General features: G+C 26.0%; 1 protein-coding gene across 1 annotated transcript in view; it reads right to left on the reverse strand.

Moving 5' to 3' along the window:
- LOC136091499 (uncharacterized) overlaps positions 1-5,204 on the reverse strand; it is a 32,591-nt gene extending 27,387 nt beyond the window's left edge. The window contains exon 1 of the mRNA XM_065819126.1: positions 5,130-5,204. The gene's annotated coding sequence lies outside the window, so the exon portion shown is untranslated. The remainder of the gene's footprint in view (positions 1-5,129) is intronic.
- Between the last annotated feature and the right edge of the window lie 2,922 nt (positions 5,205-8,126).

Consider the following 8,126-nt stretch of genomic DNA (forward strand, 5'->3'; position numbering starts at 1 on the left):
ATTATAAAATTTGTGGTAATTTTCTAAAATTACTTAAAAACTATTTAAGCGATTGTAAACAGTATGTGCAAAATGATATATCCTCTACTAGATATAACATGTGGTGTCCCCCAACGGTCTATACTAAGACCAATTATTTCTCTCATTTATATTAATGATCTTTATAATGCCTCAAATTTAAAAGCAGTAATGTTTGCTGATGACACAAACTTTTCTCTGTCTAGCAATAATATCATAACACTATTCAATGACATGAGCATAGACCTAATTAAAATTTTAAAATGGCTCAAGTCAAATAAGTTATCAATTAACATAGAAAAAAACTAAATGGACTCTATTTCATCCAAAATCCAAAGTTCTATTCTATCCAAAATCCAAAAAATATCTTTTGCCAAATGATATGCCTCAATTATCTATAGATAGTATTCAAATAAAACAATCAAAAGTTATACTTTTTCTTGGTGTTCTTATTGATGAAAGTCATACGTGGAAAAATCATATTAAAACCTTGCGCAACAAAGTTTCAAAAAATATTTGAGTATTATATAAAACGAGAAGTTTTGTAAATAGACACGCATTAATTCAACTTTATTACTCACTTATTCAATGCTATCTAAATTATTCAAATATCGCATGGGGTAGTGCTAAAAAAAGTCAATTAGATCCTCTTTATCGGCAACTGAAGCATCTAGCACGACTAATAAACTTTAAAGATCGTTTTACTTATGCAAAACTACTCTTATTCATAATAAGTATTTTTAATATATACTAACTAAATGTTTTTAACATTCTTTGCTTTATATTTGTTTTTGGGCTTTATTGCAAATAAATTTTGAAAAGATATAGGAGTAAAGTTTATCTTACATTTAAATATGATTTAAGAAATGACAATTTTATTTATCAACATTATTCACATACAAGTTTTGGAAGGTCTCTTATATCTTATCACGGAGCTTTTTTGTGGAACCAAATATTTTAAAAAATTTTGATTTTTCCCAAAGTTGGAATTTTTCTACTTTCAAAAACAAACTGAAAAAAGTTATTTTCTCAATAGATAAAATTTTCGAGTTTTTCTGGTCTCGTTTCTCTTTTATAAGTGTTATCTGAATGTAATTTAAAATATTTGATTTCATTTTTTATTGTTTTGTTAAACGGTGTTTTATAATTGAGATACCTTATCTTATTTGTATGAAGGTTTTCTTAAACGGTATTTACTTTTCATTTTATATTTTTTTGAAATAATTGGTTTATTATTTTTGTATTGTTAAACGGTTTTCGGTGACAGGATCTTACGATTCTCTTCGAGTTTCCGTGTTCTCATATATTGCGTACAACGACATTTTTACCAGAAAATTTTGTTAAATGAACAAAAAAAAAAAAAAATTATATTGATGACTGATATTGTAAAAATAAAAAAATAAAATTAAAAACTAGCTTTCAATATTTAGTTTAAAAAGAAAACATCTACTTCGACCGAACTTTCAATACAATCTCGAACTTTCAAGAAAACATCTACTTTGACCGAACTTTTTCAAAACAATAAGTTCGGCCGCTAAATAAATATTAATAACGTTTCTCAAAATCAACGTCACAAATAATGAAAACTAAATTATTAAATGTTGTTTTATTGTAAAATTATGATAACAGCCGTCCCGAAGAGACTTTATTGGAGGGAGGGGCGTGACGTATCTGTTTTTTGCCAACTGAATCCAAAAATAATTTTTTTTGCCGTCTAACTCATCTAAGAAAAAAAAAATTCTTTGGCCAACATTTGTCGACTGCCAACTATAGAACCTATTTTGCCAACTCAAGTTTCCATTTTGCCGAGAAATAAAATTTGTAGGGGAGCTAGACATCCCCTACGCCCCCTTCCCTAGGGACGGCCTTGATCATGATATAAATTCAAGTAATACCAGTAGCTGAGCAGGGCGTCGCCCAGGGCTCAAAAAAAAAGTCTATTTGGGGCACCAAAGAAAAAAAAAAGGAGCACATAAGAAAATCCCTTTTTAAATATAAGTAGTATTATTTTTAATTTTCATTATAATTAGTCAACTATTTTATTACTTAGGCCATTATCATATTTGAAAAAGTATTTTTAATTTTATAAACCAGTGGCGTACCACTGTTTAATAAAATTAAAAATATTTTTTCAATTAGTTTAAAAAGGTTATTTCCAATTAACAAAAAAAACACTACTTTGCTTTAAATGAGCTTTGTATGTTTATTGGGAGTTCTTGCACATATCCTTGGCCATAGTAGAACAGCAAGATCCACACAACCAATTGTCAAAGGATTCGCAATACATCCATAATTGCCGTTGAGCTGTAATTTTATCTCCAAAAAAAGTGTCACAGGCTTGATATTTTTTAGAACCCAAAGAACCGTCACTTAATTTTGAAATTATGAACAAATTTTTTATTCAAATAAAATACCATTGTATGTATCCATTATAAAAATGTCAAAATTTACTGGTAAATTTACGGGTAAAGCTACCAGTAAATTTTACATTCGCAACACTTATCAATATTTCACAACATTACTGCTAATTGTCTCCTTCGTTGTTTATCCCTGAATGACCGAAAATAGAGTTTTCAAAATTTCACTAATTTTTATTAAAAAAATTGTTAATATTCAAAAATTAATAATTTTATTTGTTGATATAATTAATTTGATGATTCTTAATAATACTAAGATTAAATTTGAATATTTTAGAATTTAATAGTATTCATTTTTACAAATAGTTGTTTTGCTAAAAAGTTATTTTAGCAGGTTGCATATATATGTATATATATGTATATATACACACATTTTTTTTTTTTTCTTTTGACATATCTTAAATCAAAACTGGACTAATAGTTTTTTTAATGTAATTTTGTAATGTAACTCTCTTGAATGCTTTTGCATGTCTGTAAATATGATGTCAGTTGGGTAACTTTCGTGGGCAACTTCTGTTAAGATGTTGCGAGCTTCAAGTAGAGTTGTAAGCCAAACTTTTCATTTTTGGAATCTGTGTTGAGCAGCGTTGATAAGTCAGATGATCAGTGATGTGTCCGTGCATAAGACTTTTCATTAACTTTCCATTACAATGTTTTTTCTTTTGCTCTTAATTGTCTATTTTTTTATAATAGTAAAAATTATTGAACCAATATATTTTGAAAGTATTAATCAATCATGTTATAGAGAATCGTTTTCTGAATAAAATAATACACAACTTTAATAAAATACAATTAATTCTTTGTGAAGTTTTCAAACTTTCGACACATAACAATATTTTTCCTTTTTTCTGAAAGATTGGCATCGCTGAACTTAAGGCATATTTATGTATAACTTTTTAGTCCTATATTTTTATTGAATCTTTTTTCAAAATTGAATTCAAATTTTTTCAAAATTTGTCAATTTTGATAAAAAGTTGTATGTTTAAAGGTAAACAAATAACTTTTTATTAAAAGGTTATATGAATTTGAGGTTGAGTGAAACACACCAGTTCATAACTTGCATAACATATGCATAAATTTGCATAATGTATGCAAAACACACTGTTTAACATGGTAAATGGGCCATTTGTTAATTTTGAATAGTAAAAGATAAATTTTCATGAATTGCTATAATGTATACAATATTTTTTAACCTTTTGTGTTTTTAGACTTTTAGATAGTTAGAAAACCCACTTAAGAAACTTGTTAATTTAGATGATTAAGTAAAAAAAATTACTAATAATAACTTAGATAAATATGAAGAAATTACTAAAAAATAACTCATATAGTTGGAAAAAATAACTCATATAGTTGGAAAAAATAACTCATATAGTTGGAAAAAATAACTCATATAGTTGGAAAAAATAACTCATATAGTTGGAAAAAATAACTCATATAGTTGGAAAAAATAACTCATATAGTTGGAAAAAATAACTCATATAGTTGGAAAAAATAACTCATATAGTTGGAAAAAATAACTCATATAGTTGGAAAAAATAACTCATATAGTTGGAAAAAATAACTCATATAGTTGGAAAAAATAACTCATATAGTTGGAAAAAATAACTCATATAGTTGGAAAAAATAACTCATATAGTTGGAAAAAATAACTCATATAGTTGGAAAAAATAACTCATATAGTTGGAAAAAATAACTCATATAGTTGGAAAAAATAACTCATATAGTTGGAAAAAATAACTCATATAGTTGGAAAAAATAACTCATATAGTTGGAAAAAATAACTCATATAGTTGGAAAAAATAACTCATATAGTTGGAAAAAATAACTCATATAGTTGGAAAAAATAACTCATATAGTTGGAAAAAATAACTCATATAGTTGGAAAAAATAACTCATATAGTTGGAAAAAATAACTCATATAGTTGGAAAAAATAACTCATATAGTTGGAAAAAATAACTCATATAGTTGGAAAAAATAACTCATATAGTTGGAAAAAATAACTCATATAGTTGGAAAAAATAACTCATATAGTTGGAAAAAATAACTCATATAGTTGGAAAAAATAACTCATATAGTTGGAAAAAATAACTCATATAGTTGGAAAAAATAACTCATATAGTTGGAAAAAATAACTCATATAGTTGGAAAAAATAACTCATATAGTTGGAAAAAATAACTCATATAGTTGGAAAAAATAACTCATATAGTTGGAAAAAATAACTCATATAGTTGGAAAAAATAACTCATATAGTTGGAAAAAATAACTCATATAGTTGGAAAAAATAACTCATATAGTTGGAAAAAAGAAACTACTAATATTAACTCAGATAAATAAATTAAAAAACGTGGTTGAATATCTCTAGTTAATAGATTCATATCCGGAACATCAAAAAATCCTAACTAGGTCACTATATCTTGAGTATATAACCAAGAAACAGCGTCGTAGTCAGAAATATTGAGATGAATACCCAAGAAACAGTGTCGTTGTCAGGATTTTTTAATGTAAATAATGAAATATAACAAAAGCCATAAGCAAAGCCAACTACTTTAAAACTTAGAAAACATACGTTTTAAAGTTTTTAAGTAATTAGCCCTGCGTTTGGCTATTTAACAAAAAATAGTAACACAATCAAACATTGATTGGTGCACAATTTAATAATTATTAATAAAGTTAAGCTAAGATACAAACTTACCTTTTTATTCGCTCAATTTCACTACAGATCAATTTCCTTTTAAAAAAAAACTCTTTAATTTTGAATTAAATAATGTATTATATACAGTATTTGAAAAAAAAAACTCATGTTAATATGCGTAATAAATAAAAATGGTATACCCTACTGTGTTTTAAAAAATGTGGAAGTCTGTTTCCAATCAAATTTTAATTCTTCAAAGTGAAAAATGTATTGTTAGTAGAGTTTGCTTAAATTCATATCAATAAAATTCAATCAATTAATTTCATATCAACTAAATTTAAATCAATAAAAGATTATTTTTTTACTATTTTAATTTTATTTATATAAAACTTGCATAACATATTTTAAAATTTATTTTAATTTGTTAAATGCTATATGAATTTATATGTCACCCCAGTATTATCTTGTTCTAGCTAAATATTTTCTATATATTTATTATCTTCTCTTCTTTGTCAAGATTTTCTCAACTCTGATTACAATATTGCTTACTTTACCAGTGATAACTTATTTGTATTTTTTTTTAATTTTAATTTAGGTGTCCCAAGAGATACTTACGGTCTTATCACAGGGCACCGCGAAAGAGCATTTAAAAGGAATTTCGCGCCACCTTCCCAACCAATGTTGCAAAACTTGCCCAGAGTTGAGGTTTGGACCACGGATCTCACCTGCTTCTCATTCTTCCTTTCCAGATAAAAGTAAAATTGTTGCTCCTCTTTCTTCCTCTCCAGATAAAAGCATAAGGTAGGCCTAATAAAGTTTTATTCTTGGGTAAAACATATTTAAGTTAGAGCAAATTCTTTATATTAACTATTTATTCCACTGTTTAATAAAATATTTATTTAATTATTTCCATACTTTTGAAACTACTATTGTCAATATTCACTAATTAACTGTTTTACTTTTTTTGATATCGCTATGTTTTAAACGTAGCTATTTTTTATATTTTTATTTTTACTGTGGTACCACCTACGAATTTGGATACAGCCGTACCATCAAAGCAAGTATAAGAGTAGAAACAAAGAATTTCTATCAGAGTTTTTAAATTTTTCTTCTTGTCCAACACACTGCCCACCATCAATTTATTGTTTCATTTATAACATAACATGCATATGACTTCACCACAGTTTTTTTAAGTAAATGAATTGTTCAGAAAAGAGTAATCCACAGCCTATCCTGCTGTCCCCAAGCTGTCTCTTTAGACCAAAAAATACATAAATATTTCATGTGAACAAACTGATTTGTTTAGACACCAAAAATTAACGCTTTTAATTTAATATATATATATATATATATATATATATATATATATATATATATATATATATATATATATATATATATATATATATATGTATATATATACATATATATATATATATATATATATATATATATATATATATATATATATATATATATATATATATATATATATATATTTAATTGGCTTGTTTTAGCTTTTCAGTTTACTTCATTTGCGTTTCTAATCGCTATATTACGAATTTATAATTATTTTATTAGGATCTCTTTAAAAAAAATTTTCGTGTATTAAGCGTTTTTGAGCAGTTTTTTTCAATTGTTTGCAGTTTGGCTTCAATATATTGAAGCCAATAGTTTTAATAGAATAATAATATGCTATTAAAACCGTTTTTATCATTTTTTAACGACAAAGCATTTCAAAATATAAAAATGCAGTTTTTAATTTTTATGACTACCAAAATGGAATTAGACAACGCTCATTTCTTTCAAGTAAAGTTGCTCATTTAATACTACTTTTAATGACATCTTTATTAAAAAAATTTAACTTGAACTCGCTGTTTAAATTTTGATGCAAGATATGGTAAAAAGTAGAACTAGTTTTTCAAGACCATTTTATAGGAATGAATGTTCTGTTCCAATTTGTTCACGTCGTGAAGTTTGTTTCAGAGTAGACTTAAGTATTTTTCATCGTGATATGTGGAATAAATTATTATTAAAAAAAAATTTAATAATAGGACGAACACTATAGAATGCAAAACTTTGCATTTCCATGGCAAAGTACAGAAACCTACAAGTATTATAAAAGTTTATATCCAATACCGATTTTTACTATTTTTTGATGAAGGGGTTCGACCACGGATCCTTTGTTTTTGAAGCAAGTGCGCAACCACTCCGCCACGGCTGCTCAAATTAACTTAATAAATTTTATTTTTTATTTTTTTTTTAAATTTTGACTAAAAAATTTGCCAAAACGGAACAAAAAAAGTTTGAAAAAAGCAAAGGATTAATTTGCTTCTTTTTGTTCTAAACGTTTTTTTTTTTGCCTTTTGTCAATTAAATTTAGCAATGATTTTTAGTAACGAAATAGGTTCAGCGACCTTTTAAAAAATTATATCAGTATCTTTGTTACCGTCAGAAGAACTCAAATCATTCCATTTGAGTTGGGAGATTTTATGTTTTGAGGACTGTTTTTTGTTCATTGATAAAAATACTAGATAGGTATTAGCAATTTAAAAGGATTTATCGTTATAGCTTAATAGCTTCATCAAGATTTTCCTCAGTATTTTGGACCTGCTCTATGAGCATGTTTAGTAATTATTTTGATGGTAGTTTTTTATTTTTTTGAGAAAATTTCTTTTCCTATTTTTTTCACGATCGTTTCAAGTTTAACCGAGCAACTCGTTTACATCTTTGATTCTTAGATTATTCTGTAGTGATTTATATTTGGAGTCATGTAATTTCTCATTTGTGTTTTCATCTTCTTTTTATTTGTTTATTTTTTCAATCTTTATTTTCGTTATCTCTTCTCAGAAATTTATACTTTCTTTTAATCCTTCTAAATCTTTTTCGTTATTGTACATTTTTCTTTTGTTGAAGGGTGATTCCAATTTATCTAATCTATCAGTTATAACTCTTATGTTTGCGTTTTTATTCTTCGCAAAATTTATTTTTTGCTATTTAAAAGTTGTAGCTGTGGCGTAGTGGCTAGAGTTCTTGGTCAGAATCAAGAGGACCGTA

Source organism: Hydra vulgaris, chromosome 15, assembly GCF_038396675.1.
Source record: "Hydra vulgaris chromosome 15, alternate assembly HydraT2T_AEP".
Lineage (NCBI taxonomy): Eukaryota > Metazoa > Cnidaria > Hydrozoa > Anthoathecata > Hydridae > Hydra > Hydra vulgaris.